The sequence below is a fragment of the Mastigoproctus giganteus genome, chromosome 13, assembly GCF_048544385.1.
Source record: "Mastigoproctus giganteus isolate SK-2022 chromosome 13, ASM4854438v1, whole genome shotgun sequence".
Taxonomy (NCBI): domain Eukaryota; kingdom Metazoa; phylum Arthropoda; class Arachnida; order Uropygi; family Thelyphonidae; genus Mastigoproctus; species Mastigoproctus giganteus.
In genome coordinates this window covers 129,818,818-129,842,899 of record NC_143587.1, presented here as the reverse complement: position 1 = coordinate 129,842,899, position 24,082 = coordinate 129,818,818, and the positions used below count along the sequence as shown (strand labels likewise).

The following is a 24,082-nucleotide window of genomic DNA, read 5'->3' as shown; positions in this document are numbered from 1 at the left end:
TACGGAGGCCATTCCCAGTGTAGAGAAAGAGATGCGTGCAAAGCAGGAGCGCGTTTAAAAGTGCGAAGGCAGCATCACAGATATAACAGCCAGCAGTCTGATGAGTCAAAATCGCCGATCCGTGAAGAGAATTTCATGAAAGAGAATTGAGCGACGTCCTTGGAAGATGTTATATTGCAGCTAAGATGTCCACAGAATCATCATAAGTGGGTCAATGCGTAAGAACCTCGCCACATTTGTTTTCATGGATGGCATCCATATGGAAGCGTTCTCCTGTCTTTCTCCACATTCAAATTTTTCCTTCGGATTTGAACAGCGTACACTGGTTGATGGTTCCAAAGAGTGCATTTCCACTCCCAATTCCTCCAATGGCCAGTTTCTTGCCCATACCATCCCGATGTCATTCTCAGCTAATAGCAATTACGCTGGCGTTCTCTCCTAATCGATCATGGACCGCCAGAGTGATTATTCTGCCCTGACGATGTTGTTTGGTAGCACTTTTAACAGTTCTGAGACCTCTTTCTTTTAAAATATGCTGCAGAGGTTTCGCAGTTCTAAAATTTTGCAAACACTTTCATCTCTCTTCGCGCGTAGTACAGTGGCTATGATCGCTATCCTCCCCCCCCCACACACACAGGGTTGGGAAAGGCGCGGGTTCGAATATCGCCAATGACGCAAGAAACTTTTATTGGCTGTTTTCACTCAGTAGCTGAGTTATTCGATCTCACTAGACAACAGAAACGTTTTTATCACAGCCAGAAACTTGGGTTTTTCATCCAGAAAAACGACCAACCGACCAGAAAACAAACGCAATTTACATACATAATACACAAAGATAGGTGCGGTAATTCTGAGGTGGCTCTAATATGACAATATAACTTCTTAACTTCTTTCATCACAGCGTACATTCATCATTTCATCACAACGTTAGTTCAACTCAGCCATGGGCGACTCCCAGATGACTGGGAGTCGCCCTACATAAGATAAAACAATTATCGTTATCGAACTCGCTGAGGTTCGTCTCAGGTGACATCCCGCTGGAAACTGAATGCAACTCATTCTTCAGTTTAATCTATACCAATGCGCTATAACGTTCAAGGTTTTACGTCTGGTTAACACGCGATAGTTTGCGTATCGCGTAATTATACTGCGGTGTTCCAATACTTTTAATGATCATAACTAACAAATCATAACTAACTAATTAGTGTGTTCAGTCGAGCTTACCGAATAGTATAGGCCTGCTTTATATGTTTGGAGATTATTTCTGTAATTACAACTAATTAAAGTATGAAAGTCATACATAAGAATAACACGATATCAAATTGCTTAGAGTGGTACCTTTGTCTCTTGTTGTATTCGTTGCTGAATGGTACTCCAGAGAAGGTATACCCATCAGGTAAGTAATGGAAAAGCATTAAATACAGCAGGTTTTTTCTAAAAGTGAAACTATACGTTGTATTAAAATGCTGGCACAATTGCTTAGCACAGAAAAAGTAATTTCGGATATTATAATCAAGCATATCTATTCGATACAGTTACACCTTGTAGTTTTACCTCCTCCTCTTATCATGTACTTTAAACTCTATCCAGGAAAATAGTCATAAATTCAGCCGTTTTACTGTGCTTAATGCAGTTAACAGAGAGCAGGATAATGCTGTTCCTCTCCAAACAAAAACCACTTCCATCACATTGCTGAGATAATCAAGGATAGCTCTTTTCTTCCTTCTATTTCTTATTCTTGGTAATAGAATTATGTTTTTCTACAGCACTCTTAGCCTTGCTTACAGACATCAAATTATTATTTTTTGCGTTGTGTGCGAGCTGGAAAACATTTTTAAAGCAAGAGGGGTTAATTAGTTTGTCTAAAAAGTGAAAAATTGAGTAAAGAAGACATGACAACAGAAATAATTAAACGATAGATAAAGTAATTATGACGGCATGTCAGAGAGAAGTTTAACCGTGTTAGAATTCACTTTCCTTGGTGATAACGTTGTTACCAAATCATAACTAATTAATTCAGCTTCGTTAGAAAAATCGTCAATTATCTCCCCGTCTCCAGTTAGCTAATAATTAAATTTTCAGAGAATTTTCTAATTCCAAAGAAATTTGGCTGATTATCGTTTAATTCTTGGAATGCAGAGGTTAAAATGGGCTAAAAAAGAACACTGAGCTAAATGTTAATTACCAAGAAAAAAATCTCCTTTAGGAAAAAGAATAATTTTAGTAAAGAAATGATCTTAACAAATGAATTTCTTATATTATACAAAACTCATTAATTTTCTGGAGATTATCCCATCCCAGCCATTCTCTTTTCTCACAGAAATAGCAGAAAATGTCCAGAATATATTAAAGACAATATTATTATCGAGTTTATCTGGATACAAGAATTCATATTCTTGAAATAAAGTTAGTGAAGTAAATAATGCTTAGAGCTTCGTAATGTTCAGCATTTTGTTGACAACCAATGTAAAGAGATGCTGTCATCGTTGTGGTAGGGTTTTAGAAGCATTAGGGACAAAAGCCATAAGAAAAATATGGCTCCGTGTATATATCTGTAAATTGTGTGTGTTCTGAGGTCGATTTACTGTTTGCTGGACAAAAAACCCGAGTTTCCGGGAGAATAAAACCACGTTACTCTCGCCTGAGAGCAACTAACTCGGCCACGTTGTGAAAAGGCCCATGAAATTCCTCACATCATCGACAGAACTAGAACTCAGCTCTTTTCCATCCGGTGTATGGAGGACGGCGATCCTACCAACTGTGCTACCCACGAGGGCTTTTAACCGCATGCGAACTGATCCTTGTGGGACTCAAATTTTAGCCAAATTTAGTCACTGTAATGTGAGCCATTTTGAATAATTTGTTTTCTCTTAGTAAAGAAATATTAGTGCGCATGGAATTTTTCAGGATGTGCTCATTAGCATTATTAATTTAATAATTATCATTTGGACAGAGATTATTATTGGGAAAATCCTAAACTTTTATCATTTAAGTTCCACTCCTTTTCAACCAAATTCTACACTCCTTTCCCTCTGAATTAAAATTATACATACGCTACGCTGACTACATCCTTGTAATAAGCAATAGACCTAGCATCGACAATTTCTTTTTAAAACTTAATTCTGTACATGACAGGCTTAACTTTACCCTTGGAATTGAACTAAACAACCAGATCAATTTTCTCAACCTCACCATCTACATAACAGGCACAAAACTAAGTACAAAAATTTTCAGAAAAAACACACATACTGGCAAATACTTACATTTCGCTTCACATCACCCCCTTAACACTAAAAAAGCCGTCTTATACAACCAAATGTACAACGCTCTAAAATTTAGCTCTTCACAAAATGACCTATACAACGAAATCCAATATCTCACCGATAAATTCAAAGCCAGAGGTTACCCCGATCAACTTATCTTACAAACAATTGCCATCGCCAAAAATAAAATTAATAACCCGATCAGACATAACAATAATACAAACATCCGCATAGTCCTCCCCTATCACAGTGAACTAGTAGGACAGTTCCGGCGTATATTCAACGATACTGATATCTCTCTTGTTTTGACAAAGACACACATAAATATCCCAACAGCGATCTTAAAAAATATAATATACCTTATTAATTGCCAGCCAAACTGCGACACCTACTACAAAATATGGCTCATCCAAAACCTCTAATACCCGCGCATATTACCACCACTACAGTCTTACGACTAACCAAACCGTTACAGAACTCACAACTCACGCAAAAACCCATAACCACACCCCTCTTATCGATTCTGCCATTTCTATTATTAAACTCAAATCCAGCTATAGGATTCTTCAATATGAAGCCTAGCCATCGAGTGGTATCGACACCATTCCAATCTTAAAGTCTTAAACACTAAACTTCCCTTCACCCTTTCAGCGATTTGGAACCTCTCGCGGTTGAGGTTACCGCAAGTCAAAAAGTGCATCACGAGAGTATAAATAATTTCTTAAATATCGCGCGCGTTCTCTACCCACTCAATTGCCAACTGAAGACATTGTAATCCAACGAAAGTCCCCGTAATGACTATTAGTCCACTCTATTATTTATTTAATTTCAACTATTTTTTCCTGCTTTAATGACAACCAAGGATTAGATGTGTACACACCTGCTTCCTTGCGCTTATTCTAAATTCCGAAATAACACTTTATTTTTGTCCCTCCCTTAGTCTTTTTAACTCAACTATTCAATAAATATTAACCAACCCTTTTTAATTAAACCATGCAGATTTATTCAAGGCGAGTACCGCTTTTTTAAGCATTTGCTATTTTATTATTAGTCCATCTACACGTCATTTTAAGATATCTAAAGCCTTGCATTGTTTTAAAATGTTATTAACTCAAATTGCTTCAAATGGGCCTTTATAATTCAATTGCATAAAATATAAACGCATGCTATATACTGGTGTTCAAAGAAAGTGCATCATCCCTTAAAATTGTAATTGTCGTCCGAACAACGTAAGTATACGGCAATATTTCTTACAGATTGCATCAGATAAGATTGACATGCATAGATGATGACGTAATATTGAATCAGCTGTTACTTTCAGCTATATAAGTACGCTACGCAAGAGTTGCAGTCCGGCTAGCCCGGTCGGCCGAAAAGAGAATAGGAAGAACATACAGGAGTGGTAGCAAGTGTAGTAACAGTTAGAAGACACCTCTTGTTATTGTAGGCCCATCAGCGACTTACACCATACTGTGCCATATATATTATGCCTTTAAATTACTTGTGTTCTGTAGCCGATTTTCTGTTTGCTGGATGAAAACCCGAAGTTTCCAAAGAAAAATAGATCTTTTCCCACCTGCAAATTCAGCTTTTTTTTTTTAAATTTCCATAAAAATTTCTCCCGTCATTTGACGGGAGGGTCGTTTCCACCCAGTGTGGTGACGACTGCGCTTATTTGCACTGTGCTACATGCAAGGGCGTTCATTAGCATAAAGTTAGTTGTCAGTTCCCTCGGAAAAGTTGGATATTGAATCCCACTGATGATCATTTACTAGAATCAGTTAAATTCTGGTTGCTCCACTGGACTAACTGAAAACTCCGCCTCTAACTTACAGTAACAACCACGAAGTTTGCATAAGCATTGAAGAAGGATTCTTTCTTTCATTAATGAACGAAAAGCGAAGATCACGGTGAAGATAATAACAGGGGTAATTACTCACCAAATTTCTGGGACACCTGTTCATGGAAAGTCCCCCAACCATCCCTCACAGTCAAACCAACCCTGCAAGCGCATCACAGCAGGTTTGCCTTGTCTGACGGATTTCTCCCGAATTGCTCCCCCAATCATCAACCAAATGGATGCAGATCAGCATATGATCGAGAAGAATTAGAAAGTACAGATATCACGTTCTTGACACAATTTCAATTTTTTTTATGTACATATATATAAATATATACAAATATATACATGCAACTGTTCAGTGTAGCGGCAGCACCTGGAACAGAGTTCAACTACGCTGGTTAAAATTGTATTGTTAACAGAATGCTGTAGTTTGGCTAAATGTAAATCACATGTGGTGTGTATGTGCCTCCATAACCAGGCATCAGCAAAGCAGTACCCGTCCTCAGCACGAGGATATAGGCCGGTATTAACTTAATTGTCCAAAAAAGGGCAGGTCCCGCATCCACCGAAGGCAATCCTAAATTGGTGGGTGCCAGCAGGTTTCTCTAGTTGCCCATACTAGAGGGGGAAAAAATAAAATAAATAAATAAACAAGTCACTGAAGGCTTCGCGAATTTTAGTATTACTAAGGATAATCCTGAAAGGCAAGCAGGATGCCTCGTTAGAACTCGCCGTGGAAGTTGTCAGTAACTGCCTTCTTCTGTTGAAAACGTCAACAGAAAACTGTTTAAAATGGAGACAGTTCCAATCAAAACTTTTATATTGTCAGGCGAGAAGAGCGGAACGTTTTCCACTAGGGAATTTCTAAAGTCCCAATACTAATGCCAGTGGAAGGCAATGTGCACCCAATCTTCTCGCTGCCGACAAAGGCAAGTGTCAACGAGGCACTTGCCTTTGTCGGTAAGAAAATGTCGGTAAGTGACGAGAAAATACGTGTAGATATTAGAAGAGAACCAAGATGAAATTTTTCGATCAGAAGCAAACAGTACATTATCGATGAACTTGTATGTGATTCTATCCTTGATTGACGCGGTCCAACGATCGTGCCGGATGTTATTAAGTTCCAACCAGATACGCCTCCTTTCCTGCTTAAAATGATTTGGAGAGTTTGCAGTAATACCAGCAAATTCCACCGGCAATACATGCTTGAGATGATAAAAGAACCATGTGAATATAAGATGAAGATCTAACAGAAATGTCCCACCTATTACTTGTAGGGCATCCGTAGAAACTGTTCTGCAGGCACATAGCATAAAAGTAGCATTGAGCGCTGAAGAGAGTACAGTTTAAGTTGAAACTTCAGTTTTAACACGCTCAAACCACATAGGAGAACCATAAACGACAATTGGAAGAAACAGCTTTGTAGTAGAGCAAGAGCGTCTTCCTGCCAAGACCCCAGTCAGATTTAGAGATGCCCACTACAGCCACAGTAAATTTCTTGACCTTCTCAAGAAGATTGTTGATGTGTAGGGTGAAGTCTAGTCGGTCATCTAGAATGACACCAAGATATTTCAAATTACGGACGTAGGGTATATATTTTTTTTTTTTTTTTTTTTGCCATCAATCTTAATACTAGGAGGGCGGTTCTGATTAAACTGATGGTTAAATGACATCATCTTGGTTTTCGCCTGAGATATTGTAAGCCTGTTTTGTTTAGTACAAGCGCCCTGGTTTCAAGCTGAGTTCTTGGACATCCAGAAACAATAAGAACAAAGTCGTCTGCGTAGGCAAATGGGTGGATGACTCAAATTTCCTGATAAGCCATCTATTTAAAACAATGTTCCAAAACAGAGGTGCCAGGACAGATCCTTGAGGGCATCCACGCGAGAGAGACCTACTAATTGCCTGATTTTTATATGTTATTTGAATAAATCTGTCTCTGAAGTAATTCCGGGTGACCTTATAAAGCTGCATCGAACGCTTAACAGGTAATTCGAGTCCAAGTTCTTAACACGTTTCTTTAGTTTTAATAAAGCGTGCTCACAACATTTTCCCGTGATAAACCAGAATTGGTGAGTCGAAAATGATTTCTGATTATGAAATAAATTTGCAATTTTATGGTAAAGCATTCGCTCTTCATTCATATGGTAAAGTTTACCTAAGTTTTTAAGAAGGGAAATAGGACGGAAAGATTTTGGATGTGCATCTGGCTTGTCCGGCTTTTTGATGAGCTTCAGCAGGGCCGTTTTCCACAAATGCGGGAAGACATTTAGCAGACATTTTTAAACAACAGAACATTAGGGAACAGTTCACCAAACTTCTTTATCACATTTTCAATAAAATCGGTCCAGGACACTTAGATAAGCTGAGTTTTTGCAGTGCTGATTGCAACTCAGGTAATATAAAAAGGTCTGTTTACAGGCTGGTAGAATATTCAGAATTAATTTTGCGAACGGATGATTGAAAGTGGTTATCAGAGGAACAGTTATCGACAGGAAACAAGCCGTCAAGAATACCGTTAACAGTGTCAGTCCAAGTCAAAGTTTCTGAGTTATTACATATTACAGAGTTGTAGATCTTGTTTGTAACCAGTTTATCTCTAGAGATTTTATATAGCAGACCCCACAAGTCAGAATTTCCAGTTGTGCCAACAAAAGCTTGCCATGTTAGAATATTTTGCTTATTGATTTCTTTATTATACTCATGTTTCAGTGCATGATAATCCCTCTTTTGTCTGTTAACAATAGTCTCCGGTCAGGAGCGATGGCGTTGAAACAGCCTTCTGGCACAATGTACTCTCTTTCACAGGTCGGACAGGTGAGGGTTCCACCAGGGTACAGAAAATGCCCGAATTTTCTTTCTTCTAGTTGATGTAGCAGTAGCACGGAGACTGGCTGCCTGTACGTAGAGAGCGTACTCGTTTGGATTCAGAAGGCGTGGGTGCCCTCGTTGAAGGCTAATCATAAAGAAGCATGGAAGAGTTGCCATTTTAAAATTTGATATAGTATCTATGAAGATCCTGTGGTGGTGAATGAACAACATTTTGGTTTCTAGAGATGGTAAAGGAGATCGTTCTGTGGTCGCTACACGTGTGATCTTCATGAACCGTCCAATTATGTATGTATTTAGCAATTGCTGACGTCGATGAAGGCAAGTCGATTTTCGATTCACCCAAAACAGAGAAGAAAGTGCTGGCCTGATGGGGTTTGTTTAAGATACACAGGTTGTGAGAGAGGATAAAAATCCTCCAAGAGCCGTCCACGTGGGTTAGTCATATTGCTGTTCCAAAGAGGGGATCTGGTGTTGGCATCTGTTGTTACGATAATTGGTGCAGTGGACAAGTGGTCAAGAGGACAGATTCCAACATCCAGCTAATTCAGAGCCAATTGGATGTCATCGGAAGGAGGAAAATACAAGGAAATGATATAAAAAGTATGGCTGACAGAGAAGACACACACACACAAGTAGCATTTTGTGGGCAGAGGGAATTTATTTTCTCTGAGGTAATAACTAAATAGGGTATTTTAATAGAATAGCAAAGGATGAATAATCCAACACTACTAATATATGATGTCCCTAAAGAACTCATTAAAGATAATATTGTTGACTATCTATTCTACAAGAATTTCAAAGACTATGGGTATACACTTGATGAGGTCAAGAATGCTACCAACGTTCGGTTTAGCACTAAGTCAGGAAGCAACAATACTAACTGGGTCATTGGGTTCCCGGTTAAGATGATTAAAAACGTATTTGACTGTAATAGAGTTTATTTAGGATATTCTTCTCATAGGTTTCGAAAGTTCACAATCGTAAATAAGTGTTTTCGTTGCTTAGGGTATGGGCACTCGTCACCGTACTATTCTCACAAAACAGTATCTTGTGGCAATTGGGCCCTTGGAGGTCATGTATTTGCCAAATGCCCGAGTAAAAGCACTGCTCCGCAATGCATCAACTGCAAAAGAAGGAATAAAGACTCAAACCACTCTGTATGGGACGCCTCCTGTCCCGAGTACTAAAGAGCTCTAGACATAGCAAGATCAATGACGATTGATGACTTTTGACTCCATAAGGTCAACTGTTTTTGGTGATGCAATTTCATATAGTGATATCTCAATTCTACAATTGGACGCTCAAAAATCTCGATCAGTAGCGGATGAGATAAGATTTGTTGTTAGCTGAAAAATCTTACGATATCGTTTACAGGAATCTTATTTTGTACATCATCATGAGGGGCAGCGTTCCAAAATTATGGGTTTTCCTATGACTTTAAGGGTAATCTCCTCTCTGGTGGACTCTCCGAACACACCAATCATTATTTTCAACCCGAATCTCGATATCACGTTCTTAACACAGGGGATATTCATGTGTTGTTGTGGCGGACCCCAGGGTTTCCCCCATTAGCCGCTATTGTACTCCTTGTGTCGAGGCTCTCGCCAAGACCGGCCATTTGTATGTAGTGTGTTGGGTGTGTAAATGTTATGATGTGTTCTGTTGTTATATAGTCGGCCGGTACCTGGCTCTTAGCAGGTGGGAAGCGGCAACCCCGGGTCACAGCGCCCCCACTCCCATCCCCGTCACGTGGATTTGGCCAAGATCTACTACCTTCATGCTAGTCTATACTGGAACAAAGTTCCAGGATAGACAAAGTTATGAGAAAAGGAAAATGGGAACAGCTGGAAAAGTTAGGGGTGGTGGGGAAGGAAAGAAGTGCAGCGGGGGGGGTCAGAGAAGGGACCTGCCGTAATAAAAGGAAGTTAAGAGAAATTGAGAAAAGATAAGAGAGAGAAAAAAAAAAAAGGGAAGGTGGAGACAATTTTCAGCTTTTGTAGAAGCCACATGTCGTGGTGTAATTCTATTCTAAATTAGGATTAGCAATTCCTATCCTGTGAGCAGGATTAGAAGATGTCGATGCGTGTCCTCAACAGATCCTTCAGCTTGAAGGGTAGCTCTTCCAACGTTGAAGATTTATTTAGCACTCCCATCCTTTGATAGGATATCCTCTAGGAGCAAAGGCATATCAGAACTCTACGACGTTCAGTAGTTGCAGCAATCCTTAATTTCAATGTTAGATAGGTATCCAATGGCATGGCACAGCTGAAGCACTAGAGTCAAACTGCATACACTATTTACGATCTCTAACACGGTATGTTCGTCACTCCAATCAATAAGTATTTAACTTCCATCACGATGTATCCCCTAATGTTCGTGAGACAAAATGCAGGAAGTAGCAGTTGAAGCTTTTATGCTACTACTTGTCGCTTATGTAATAGTAGTAACACCAGTTTTCTTATAAAAAGACATTGAGAAGTAAGTGATAACGTAATGATATATTGAAATCCAATATATTAATCAATTCTTTCTAGATAGCAGTTCTTGTGAAAGTCTGCAAAGAGAATGCCAGTCCTTGTTCAAGTCTTCAAAGATAATTTCAGTCCTTGTTCAAGACTTTCTCTTGATCCAGATTCAGGCTATCTCAGGGCAGCAGCTCTCGATTCCTCTCGTCGTTTAAATGCTCGTGTTGCAAATAAGTTAAAAGCTTCAAATGCATCTTGTGATTGGATCAGCAAAGGTTTATTCTCCCTGTCATAGCAACCAGTAATGAGTTGTAGTTCATTCCGTAAGTGGGTATAATAGTGACACTCCCAAAGAATATGATCTGCGTCCTCTTCACCTCCGCAGAGACAAAAAGGGGAAGGAGACAGTTCAAATTTATATAGCTTGCTAGTGAGGCTGCCGTGACCTGACAAAAGGTATGTCCTATATAGTCCAGGAGCAAACCACAATAGTTCCCTTTTCCTGAATTCCCTTTCATTAGGCAAATATTCTCTTGTCACCTTTCTGGTCTCCGATACAGACCAGTCAGCCTGCCACTTATTAACATAAATAGGGCGCAATCTTTCCTTTTCTGTTGTTATTGGAACATTCAGGTCAAGTTCCACGTTATCAAGAGAAGTAGGATGTGCCTTTTTCAGGTGGTATCTCAAATATCTATACTGGACCTCATTGATTGGCATCCTACCTGTCAGGATCTGCAATGCTGCAGTAGAAATTGTCCTACAAGCTCTCGATAACATAAGAAGGGCAGCACGCTGTGCTTGCAATAGCTGTTTGATGATGGCACACTTGGTTGTCGCTTATGTAATAGTAGTAACACCAACCTATATCCCCAGGCGTCAGCACCATATGTGATAATGGACAGGAATATGCAGTTATAATACAATCTCAGTGAGTGACCTTTAAGGCCCCACTCTTGTCGTGTTACTTGTCTCAATCTAGATACTAATGACTTGCAATTTTCTTTAATGTATTTTGCATGGGGTATAAAGCTCAGACCATCATCCAAAATAATTCCCAAGTATTTTGTGGTTGAACTGTATTTAATAGCTTGTCCTTTATATTTTATTTGAGGGGGACGTCCTCTGTCTAACCTGCCTTTAAGCAACATTTGGGACGTTTTACTTGTATATACCTGGAGTTAGTATTAGTATTAGTATTAGTATTAGTAACGGCCGCATGGTGCAAGAAAGCCTATGGCTTATGCTGCACCAGCCAAAAAAAAAAATAAAAAATAAATAAAAATAAATAAATCCGAACAAAACAATGATAAAAACAAAAAAATAAAAATAAATAACTAAATAATAATAATTAATAAAATAAAAAATAAATAAAAAGGAAATTAAACCTATCATCCTATGTGCTTCCCTTACCCGAAAGTACTATCCAGATGACCTTTGAATTTCCCCAAACTCTCGGCCTCTACCACCCATGAAGGCAACTTATTCCAGTAATTTATAACTCGCTGGCTAAAATAGAACTTCCTGCAATCCAATCTAAACATTTCCCCCCGTAACTTGAATTTATGTCCCCTAGTTCTAGCATCATTTATAATCTTGAAAATTTTGTCCTCATTCATTTTACTGATGCCTCTCAGAGCCTTAAACACCTCAATCAAATCTCCTCTAAGGTGTCTAGTTTCCAAACTCTGCAACCCACATATTCGAAGTCTTTCTTCATAAGGACGCCCTTTTGCCGATCTCACCAGGCGAGTTACCCTTCTTTGCACCCTTTCAAGAAGCTCGATGTCTTTCTTCAGGTGCGGTCTCCATACTTGAACACAGTATTCCAAGTGTGGTCTAACATAAGCCTTATATAATGGGATTATCACGTCCCTATCTCTACTTGCAAAAGTTCGATAGATCATTGATAGGACACCATGGGCCTTCCTTGCAACCTGTTTACAATGCTCAGAGAATTTCATGTCTGACCGTATCGTAACACCCAAGTCCCTTTCCTCCAGTACTGGCTTTAGTTGAACTCCACCAAGTGAATAAGTTTTTTTGGGATTACTGTTTCCCAGGTGTAATACCTTACACTTTGTTGGATTAAAGCACAGCTGCCATTTTTCTGACCATTCCTGAAGTCTATCTAGGTCTCTCTGAAGAAGCTCAGCTTGACAGTGATCATTAACTACTCTCCCAATTTTAACATCATCTGCAAATTTAGACATCACGCCCTCTATCCCTTCATCAATGTCGTTTATGAAAATTAAAAACAACAGTGGTCCTAATACTGATCCTTGGGGAACCCCACTTCTTACATCAACCCAATCTGAGGAATAGCCATTTATCACAACCCTCTGCCTCCTGCCCTGAAGCCATCCTTCTATCCATCTAAGGATTTTCCCAGTGATTCCAACCTGTTCCAGCTTATAAAGCAACCGCTCATGTGGGACTGAGTCAAAAGCTTTGCTGAAATCTAAATAAACAATGTCGAAATTATTCCCTAAATCCAGCTCGTGAGTGACCCTTTCGAAATAGCGAACCAGATTTGTTAAACATGATTTTCCCTTTACGAAACCATGCTGAGTATCCTTGAGAATTTCAATTCGATCCAAATGATCCTGAATTCCACCCTTGATCATTGCCTCCATGATTTTCCCTACTACTGAAGTCAGACTGACAGGTCGATAATTTCCAACTTCACTTTTAGAGCCACCCTTATGTATGGGAGATACATTTGCACTTTTCCAATCCAAGGGAATCTCCCCAGAGTCTAATGATGCTCGCATAATTAGCCTCAATGGTTCAATGCACTCGCTTGCCGCCTCTCTTAAGATTATAGGGTATATTCCATCAACTCCAGGAGCCTTACTGGTCTGTAGGCTCGAAAGTTTTTTCATTAAATAATCTTGCGAAATTTCAATATCATTAATTACATATTTTTTAACTTCGCTCCCACAATTTCCCTTTGCCACAAAAGGCTTTTCATTTGTAAATATCGATGCAAAATAACTGTTGAGTTCATCTGCAACGGCAGCTGGTGTATTTATTACTATCCCCTTTCCCTTACATAAAGGTCCGATCTGGTTTGTCCTGCTCTTCTTGGCATTTATATATGTGAAGAATTCTTTATCCCCCCTCTTTGCTCTGTTTGCTAGTGATTTCTCATAAACTGCCTTTGCCTGTCGAACCTTTTCTGTGGCTCTGTTACAGATCAACTTGTAGCTGTTATAGGCTTCAGTACTTTAATTTCTTCTGAAATTAAAACCCATTCCTTTGCCTTTTACTTCTGCTACCTCTCTCGTCATCATCCACCGTAGAACTCCGTGATCACTTCCTGCTACTGGTTCCTCTACTGTCAGCCCTGTTATGTCATCTGATTCATGTGTGATGATGAGGTCTAGGATATTCTTTTCTCTAGTATTTTCCCTGACATGTTGATACAAATAACAGTCATCTAGTTGATTTAAAAATTTTGTTCCCCATGTAGAGTTTCCTTCCCATTTACTCCAATCAATTAGAGGCAGATTGAAATCACCCATAATAAGGCATTGACGCTTACTTGCCCATTCCATTTGCATGTAGAGGCTTTTGTCATAATCTTCACAATCACCTGGTCTGTAGATTACTCCTACTCGCATTATACCTTTGTTTCCAACTATCTCACACCATACAGACTCTATACTAGCATGTGAAACGTCTGAATCCGGGAAAGCTATCGTTGCACTCAGGCTGCTTCTGATAAGAAGCATTACCCCACCACCCCTTCTATCTAACCTATCCTTCCTAAATACATTATACAAGCCGTACTGAAACTCATCATCCCCAATTTCCGGGTGGCACCACGTCTCTGTAAGCCCTATTATGTCCGCGTTACTTGTTGTAACCAGCAGTTCGAATTCGCTCATTTTATTGACGACACTTCTAACGTTACTGTATAAACAATTAAGATTTACTGTTCTTGTATATTTAACAACCCTAACACAACCCTTGAAGTTTTTTAGGCTCTCTTCCCTGGCATTAGCTACCCGCCCACGTGAAACGTTTGTGCCCCCAGAACATCTAGATAATACGTCCAGTTGGGGTAACAGATAAGAACTCTTGAGGTATGTGCAAGAGTTACTTTGACCAATATTATCAGATAAACGCGTGTCAGTATTACCCACATCCCCCCTAACTAGCAGTTTCCCTGAACCTTTAAGGTATCCTCAATAATACTGGCAAAAACTTTTGCACCACCTTTGTTTAAGTGTATCCCGTCTCTACAAAACAAATTCCTTCTACCTACAAGTGTGGGCCATGCTGATAGAAATTTACCCCCTAAAGCCTTGCAGATTCCTTCAAGTCTTGAGTTAATCCACAAGGCTCTTAACATATAATCCCTCCTATCGTGTCTGGGCAGAATTGCAGACACATAGACATTATGGCCAAGCTCGCGACATTTCCTCAGCATGGTTCTGTATTTTTCCAACAAATCGTCAGATCGTGTACGTTTAATATCGTTTGTCCCCACATGAATAATAATATTTTCTTTACCCCCTTTAAAATCTGACAGTCTGTTGGTGACATCATCAATAGTTGCTCCCGGCAGACATACCCTGGTTCTCCTCCACCTATCTTTATTACAAAAAATATTCCCCGTTTCCCTGACAATGGAGTCTCCTAATAATACAATGTCCTTTTTAACCAGAGTAGTTTGCACTTGGTTTTTCTGTTTTGAGGCTCGAATCGGGTGTGCATCACTTGGTAGACTGCTGGAGTTTTGAGTCCCTGACGAGCTCCCAGATGCATTATTTTCGAGGGCAAGCACTCGTTTTTTCAGGGACTCAAATTGTTCCCTCAGTGCACCAAATTGTAATTTAAGATCGGTGCACTCCTTACATCGATCACAAAGAAAAGAATCCCCAGGTGAGCTAGGATTAGTCACCAGGTCGACCTTGGAAAACATTCCACAGGTTCCACAACGGATTAAATCATGACTCACCCGTAAATCGCCATCTGCTATTTCCGTGTGAGTCACGATACCCTGTGACGTGTTTAAGGCAGATCTCGTAACTACCATTATAAAATTAAATAAATATCAATGAAAGTAACTTTAAAAAATTATATCTATAATATTATTAAAATCAAACAGTTACAGGAAAACCTATAACAAAATAATCCAACAATATCTAAATAAATCAAATATTTAAAAGCACTATCCAAAAGTAAACCACTTAACTGAGGAGCCCTGTCTAAGCGCGTCCGCTCACCTCGAATGCCAACCTCGAAAGTCCGAGGTTGGCATTCGAGGAGTTTATGCTCGTCAGACCACACAGACAGCTCCTGCAGCACCCGGTTGGCAACATCTTCAAGAGACTTCCTGGAGTTTTCTTGGACCATGATGGTTAGGTCGTCTACATATGAGACCATGGTTGTTGCATTAAAATGTTTATTTAACCAGGAGTCGAACACTACCTACCAGCACAGGGGGCCCAAGAATATACCACTGTGGGCATCCTCTGGTAACTTTTCTTGACACTTGAATGGAACCATTCTTAACAACAAGGGAGCGCTGTGAAAAGTAGCTCATCAGCAACCGTATATAGGTGTAGACACTTCGGCCTCCCGGAACCTCTCCAGGACACTTTGCCACCAAAGAGTGTCAAAGGCCCCTTTTAAGTCCACAAGGAGGCCGAGCAGATATTTAGTCGTAGTTTCCTGCTGTATCTCTAAAAGAGAAGCAATGGCATCTTCCATTCCTCTACCCTTTGTAAAACCGAACTGTACAGGTGAAAAGAGTCCTTTCTCAGCATAGGTAGTCAAAAGTCTACTCGCAATAACTTTTTCAAGAGCCTTGCCCATAACAGGGAGCAAGGCAATAGGTCTATATGACAGCGGATCAGATTCTGGATTCTTTGGATTTTTGAGTAGAATTTTTAAGTTAGCAACTTTCCAAATTGCATGTAAAATGCCCTGATTAAGGCAAGAGTTGAATAATGTTGCAATAACTACAGGAACCGTTTTCCATACGCGCTTGAGCACTTCCACCTCAATGCCATCAAGTCCAGGACATTTTCCCGAATGCATGGACTGGATAGCTATATCAATCTCCTCAAAGGTAAAAGGAGGTTCATCAGGCGAGCCAGAGTAACAAGCGTTTTTCATTCTGATGTCTATCTGTTTGGGATCCGCACATACTTCTTCTTCTTGATAAATAATAACCATCCAGGATCCTGTTCATGGTGGGTACCCAAGATATGGTTTCTTGATCATCGGTAGTTGTAACCGATGCAAAGACTTCACCAATTGGAATTTTATTGTTTATTAATCTGTAAACGAGCCCCCAGGGAGAACTGTTTCCCTGGGTGCTCACTACTTGCTCCCACAAAGCAAAGCTTTTTTCCTCTTGTAGATTTACTGATGATAGTTTATACGGGCTTCTTTGTATCTGTTTTGCAAAACTACAACCTCCAAAGTGGGACGAGATTTGTCTCTTTTCGCTTTCTGGAAGTCTCTTCTTGCCTGTCTCGTTAATGATTTTAATTGTGTGAAGTCTGAGAACCACTACGGCACATGGTAGGGCTTCCTTTTCCTATAGCTCATGGACTGTATACAAGCTGTAATAATTGTTTTGAACTACTCGTGCCTGTTCATCTGCAGTGAGAGTAGTCAATATTTCCATTTGGTCTTGTGTAAAGGAGTCTTTACAAGATCCTTTAGTGCGGAATCAAATTTATCCCACTTTGCTTTCTTTGTGTGAAATCTTGAATGTCGGTAGGATCAAACCTGGATCGCTGTTGATCACAATTAAGTTGGAATGTCATGATGTCATGATCGCTGGTAGACCAGCTAGTGTGCAATTTCCAGTTGGAAAGTCTCGTACTAATAGCAGAAGATGCGAGAGTGATGTCGATGTGAGAAGAACCCATAGGCGTCACACAAGTTGGTGGATGGCCGGGGGTATTTAATATAGTTAAGCGGTGAGATAAGATTAAGTCTTCCATTAAGTCACCCTTTTCATTTGTAGTTGCAGCACTCCACAGAGTAGACTCAGCATTTGCATCCATCATCACAATAACGTTTTTCCCACGTAGAATATTAAGTGTCATATCCAGGTAGTCCACAAACGGTGGTATAGAGTCTCTGTTTAGAGTCTCCGGTGAGCATTGACAGTATAACGAGATAGCGTAGACTTGTCCAAACTGGCCTTCCAAACACACACAAACAGCATGGGTGGAGCAGAGACTGGAAATTCTTGTAACTGTGAAACTTGGATCTAAGATGACTATTGCAGCCCAAATCCGACATCGGGTATTTCCACCAGTTCTAACCGTAGCTGGATTGAACTGTACTATTCTATAGCAAATGGGAAGACCTTTTACAAGGCCCTTGTATGAATAGGGCTCTTGAAGAGCCATAATCTGAATAAATGTTCTTGCGACACTTTTGTTAAGTCATTTGTAACTGAAATGGATTGTTGGAAATTTAGCTACAAAAACCTGATTTCTGTTGATTGCGAAGTACTGGAATTAATACTTGATGTTGTGTTTCTATCCATAAAATGTCTTTGAGCGAACAGCATCTACGGCTTTTAAGTACTCTTGGCATTTGGGATCTCTGAAGGAGTGGGCGCAGTTCTTCTTTCGCTTCTTACAGTTTGGACATTCAGCTGGTTTCTTCTTATTTGGGCAATCTATAAAGGTGTGACCGGTTAGTGCTTCTTGATGACATGATCTGACAGAGTGGCCATATCCCAGGCATTTATAGCACCTGTGAACTATGGTATAATCCTTAACCGTGTGAGATAAATTCTACGAGCAGACAAAAGAATCTTGCGAATCGTACCAGTGACTTCTAAAATCCAATTTATGTTGGAATTATTAGGTTTTGGCTTAGTTGGAAATCGAGGCTTAATTTGCTCTTTTACATCCTCAAGTGTAAAATCATAGTCTTTTAAGTTTTTCTGATAGATATCTTCTATTATATCCTCAATCTTGGAGTCTTTGTGAACATCCTAATAAACATTTCTGTATTACGGAAGACTAAGGTGACGTATAGTATGTCACTTGCCAATTTTAAGTACTCTCACTGTTGATTTCAAATGTTTATGGCATTCATCACAATGATATGTTCTACATTTTCGATAAGTTCAGTAGTTCAGTGTTACTCGGGTCTTACACTTCTGACGATCCATCGTTTTTTTTTGCGGGGACCTGAAATCAGTGACCACTCCGAAAACTCCCTTCTGGTCATAACAAATTCATTTCCCCTTTATTTGTCGCTATGTTTTGTTTCACGTTTATAATTCATTATGCGAGTCGAGATCCGCCAGGATGTCTTTCGGGATTTCCTATGGGATCGCGACCCGCTATTTGAGAACCACTAAATTAGATTACCTTCACCAGAAGAGAAAAGGATACTCGAAACTGCTTAAGAACAGACTGTGCGTAAAATGGAATATTTTTCCAAATTGTCTGTTTAAATTTCTAATATTAGAATTCTTAAATGTCATAATTTGAAAGAAGGAAAATAAAAGAGAAAATAAATCGGAAAATGCAATCCAGAAAAAGAAATTAATGCAACAATCTCATATACTCATTCCACTGAACGGTCTGGAACTGTTCTTCAGCAGAGTTGAGAGATTCCTGGTAATAAAAGGCCCAGTTTATGGAAACCAAATTCAATTGTTCTAATACTTCCTTTTTGGGAACACAGCAAGCTGTCCCAGCACTATTCATTTTCCCTTACGAATGACGCTCTTATTAAAATGCAAATTCATAATTAAAAAGAAAAATGAATGACAAATTTCACACAAATTTCCTCAATTCCCCATCTCTCTCTCTCTCTCTCTCTCTCTCTATCGATCGATTCGCTTCTGTCTTATGACACGCAAAATAGTGGCGCCATCTGTCAACATTATACTGAACTTTTAAACCCCATTATTAAAATTGGATAAACATAGCGATCATAAAGAGGCATAAAATTTCTTTTTTTTTTTTTAGATTAATAATTTGCTCTATTATATTATTATTCTTTTATTTCCACTAGCTTCCAAATTTAGATTGAAAACCAGCGATAATTGTGTCGGTTATAGTTGTAAAATGATTTTTGTTTTCTAAAACATGCACTTGATAGTACACATGATATCAGGCGAGTAAATATGCCAAATATATTGAAAATTTACCATCCTTTGCTTTGTGCCAGTCAAACAAACCTGTTATGACATTTCAACTCTTCTTGAATTGTATAAGAAGACACTTTTTGATTCTTGAAATAGCGTTTTAAGAACTGGCAATATTTTGTTAAAATGTGCTCGAATTGTAAATGGTGATAATCATCTTAAGATTTCTTATATTTCTTTTCTCTTAATAACTTATGTACACAAATAACTTCATTTAGAAATGCCATAAGATACGTAAATTGAAATAATATATATTTACACTTCAAATACACATACTGCATTGGCTAAAATATTAGAAACCTTGCAGTCAGATTGGTCCAGTCCACCAGTCTCTGACAACCCCCATATGTCGTAGCGTGGAATTTACCAGCATTTACCAACATGCATTTCAGTTGTGCTGAAACCAAATCCAATATCGAAAGTGAAGGGCGCGGAAGTAACTCAGCATTGGAAGTTCATGCTGAGTTACCTTGTGGCACTTGGTCCTCGATGGCACATAAGCAACTGGCCAACCCATGCAATTAGAACAGAGAGTTCATCTAGTGTTGCATTCCTGAGAGGAACTCTGTTTAAACACACTCCATCAGAAACTAACTGTATATACACAGGGCGGAAACCCTAACTGATTAGATCATTTATTTGTTTAAAAAGGAAATAACGCAGGGACGAAGACCAGCTGACCAATTAGCTCTAAATTAAATCCTGTCATATGTGTATCGAACATTTAGTACTGAATGAAAAACCTGAGTTTCCATAGGAGAAAATTCTTCAAATACAGCCATGATGTGGGAAGAAGGGGCAAAATAAAAGTGTCCATAGTTCAAGATAGGAAATAATCCCCAACTTCAGCCAATGTGACGAGAATCGAAAACCAGTTGCTATCCACCTGCCACTTCTGAGGGCATCTTATGCATTTTAATGTTATTTCTAGCTGGCTGACGAATAACAGGTGTTACTTGACCAGATAAAGACACGGAAAAAAGGATGTCATGTCATTGTTTAAAATTGTGACATACTGGAAATGTTTTACTGGTTTATTTATTACATTATAAAATTACAAGGTTTATTCGTCAAATTCACCAAATAGATTACAACTGCAATTTACGTAGATGGCATCTCATTTACGAAATTATTTTTAATGTGAATATGGGATTTTTAAGTTTATATGCTTTATTCCTTTTTGGGTCTTAGAGATAACAGGAGTGCCATCTTCCAAACCAGTTTCAAAGTTAAAAGTGAGGACTGTTTTTTACTTGTTTTTTTTTTTTTTTTTTGACTCTGATATCTTGACGGATTTGATCGCGCAATATGGACATTGTTCATTACCCTAGCACCAAGGCCAACTTTACAGCATCAATGACGTCAGTCTCATGATTTGGAAACTGTACTGACACATACGCAGCTAGTATTAATACACTGGTGTGTAAACTTAAGGACCAATACTATTTCTAAAGGTTACAACCACAATCTTTACTTAAGGTACTCTTTACTAATGAAAGTAGATTAAGTCTCAGCAGCGATTCTGGACATATAATCTGGCGAGAGGTTGGCACACGGTATCACCCCTCAAACATCACTGAAAGGGATCGATATGGCGGTCGAGGTGTTCTCGTCTGGGGAGCCGTTATCTTGGATGGATGTACACAACTCCAGATACCGAAAGGCGGTACTGTAACCGGTGCACGCTAGTGTACTGAGGTAATCCTTCCCCATGTGCGTCTGTTCCGAGGTGCCATTGGCCCCGAGTTCGTGTTTATGGATGATAACGCCATACCCCATCGCACTGCAGCTATTGATATGGTTTTGGAAAGTGAGGACATTATTAGTATTGGTTGGCCTGCCTGTTCCACCGATCTAAATCCCATGGAACCCATATGGGACGCTCTTGGGAGACGCTTAGCGGCACGTCCACACTCACCAGAAAATGTTCACCAGCTGAAGATGGCGCTAACAGAGGAATGGACGATGTTACCGCAAGAACTTATCAGCAACATTGTTCTAAGTATAGACAGGCGGTGAAAAGCCTGCATCGACATTAGGGGTGGCCATATCTCCTACTGAGGACCACCTCTTCCCTTTGTTCCATCTTTGGCAGTGATGCCTCTGTATCATGGCAGCCAGTGCTCTGTTGCCATTTTTTGAATAAAGTCCCTCTGTACCGTTTTGTTTCCGTTGTTGTGTGGATGCTGTTTCATTCATCATTTCTGTACCTCACGAGGTTCCTTTTGTATGCTTTTCCCATATCCAGGCTACTCCTATGAGAAGCTACAGGTGAAAACCTGACTGGTCCTTAAATTTTGCACAACAGTATACTAGTAGTGATAAAATGATACAAGGGAACAATCTAACAAAAAAAAAAAAAAAAAAAAGCGTTGCCTACTTCATTTACCAACTTTTCTAATAAGTTATATAATTCTTTACAACGATTAGAACTATCGACTAAAACACCCGGTAGAAGTTTGTTCCGACAATCAATTACTCTCTGCTGAAAAAAAAAATTTCCTTTTTCCAATGTAAATTAATCTCCCCTTGTGTGTGTGACACTCGAGAAAGAATAAAGATACCATCAGCATTCAGTCTGCTCGATCCACATAAAGTCTTAAACGATTCAATCAGATCTCCTCTCAGTTTCCTAATTTCCAGACGTACCGTACTTTTTACAGAACCACTTTCTATAGAAGTAAGTATTGTTATTCTGTAAGTATATTGGTATTCTGACTAATCTTGTTACTTTTCTTTGCACCCGATACAACAGATCCACATCCTCTCCAAAATTAGTCTACCGAACATGTATGCCATACCTCAAGATGCAACTTAACTATTGCCTTACACAGTGGGATAATCGCCGTTTTGTCCCTGCTGAAAAATTTCATGTGTATTATTGAAGAACCTCGTGAGCTGTCTTAACAACCCGTCTGCCCTGTAAGAGAAATTCATGTCATACTGTACAATTTTCCTTAAGTCTTTTTCGTTCTTCACTACTTTGAGTTTCGTAATTGGTATGCTGTTCTCTGGGCTACTCTTACTCAAATGAAACACCCCTCACATTATCAATATTAAACCTCAATTGTCACGTTTAACCCATTTGCCTAATTTATCCAGGCCATGTTGGGTACTCTGTTTACTGATAACCACCTTGCCAGTCAATGTATCATTAGTAAACTCACACATTAAACCTTCATCAATATCATTAATAAACAGAAAACAGTAAGGGATCAACACTGAACCTCGAATCATTCTACTAATCTTCGTGTATAGGGTTTTAGGCACATTAGCAACGGCCATATCGCGCCGTATATAATAAGTCTCTAAATTACGTGTATATTCTGTGGTTGATTGCCGTTTTGTTAAAAACCCAGTGTCGTGGAGAAAATACCATGATACCCTCGCCTGAGACCGATTGACTCAGCTACTTTGTGAAAAATACCTGTAAAAATTCCTCGCATCGTTGACGGGATTCGAACTCGGGTATTTTCAACCCGGTGTGTGGAGGACGGTGACTACACAAGCTATGCTACCCACAAGGGCAATTCTACTAATAACATTAGTCCGTGAAAAGCACTGGCTATTAATACCTATTTTCTGTCTCCTGCCAATTAGCCATCCATTAATTCATAACAATAACTTATCCCTAATGCCACTCTGCTCCAATTTGTATAGCAAATTGTCTTTCTTGTGTCAGAAGCTTTACTGAAATCTAGGTACATGATGTCGAAATTATTTTTGCATCCAATCCTTTCGTTACTACCTCAGAGCGGCTAATCAGATTGGCCATATAAGATCATCTCCCCTTAAATCCGTATTGTGATTGCCGTATACAGTAATTGCATTTCTGGAAATGAGCCTACATTACTTCTTTAACCACTGACCCCATTATTTTTCCTGGAACAGAAGTCAATTTTACAGGTTCCCTAATTTTTTACATCGCCCTTTGATCCCCCCCTCCCCCTTTGTGAACAGTAGAGGCATTACACATCTCCAATCCATAGTGCCTATTCTGAATCCAAGGATGCCCTCCTAATTATGGCGAAAGACTTGTTTACCTCTTTTGCTGCTACTTTTGATACAATTGGATAGATTCCGTCAGCCCGGCTTCCTTATTTAAGTTTAACTTCAACAACCTAGCCCCATTTCTGATTTGGCTCCAGACTAGTTTGTATTTGAACTTACTGTATGTTTCTGTGTCCCCCACTAATTTATAATCATTTCATGCATTTCTTCTCCTCCACGAATCTCATCACCTCATCTGACATACATTTAGGTCTAAACCTTGAATAGTATCTCTTAGTTTACATAAACAGCTTAGTAGCTTCTGTGATTACTTCTCAGAATGCTTCCATTACAGAATTTTCAGTTGGCATCATCATCAGTTGGTCCCACTGAAAAGAATTTAAAAACTATGACCATTGTAATCATGGAAAGAATGAAATCACGGAAAGGGAATTAAATTCATAAAATCATTTTCCTTTAATATATGTTATATCCTTCATTAAATCCTACATAAAAACACTGTGATCATTGCCACTTGATA

The 24,082-nt window shown here is 39.2% G+C and overlaps 1 protein-coding gene across 2 annotated transcripts in view; it reads left to right on the top strand.

Annotated features, from left to right (window-relative positions):
* Positions 1-24,082, top strand: part of LOC150076437 (uncharacterized) — a 367,945-nt gene that overhangs the window by 101,414 nt on the left and 242,449 nt on the right. The gene's annotated exons all lie outside the window — the stretch shown is intronic.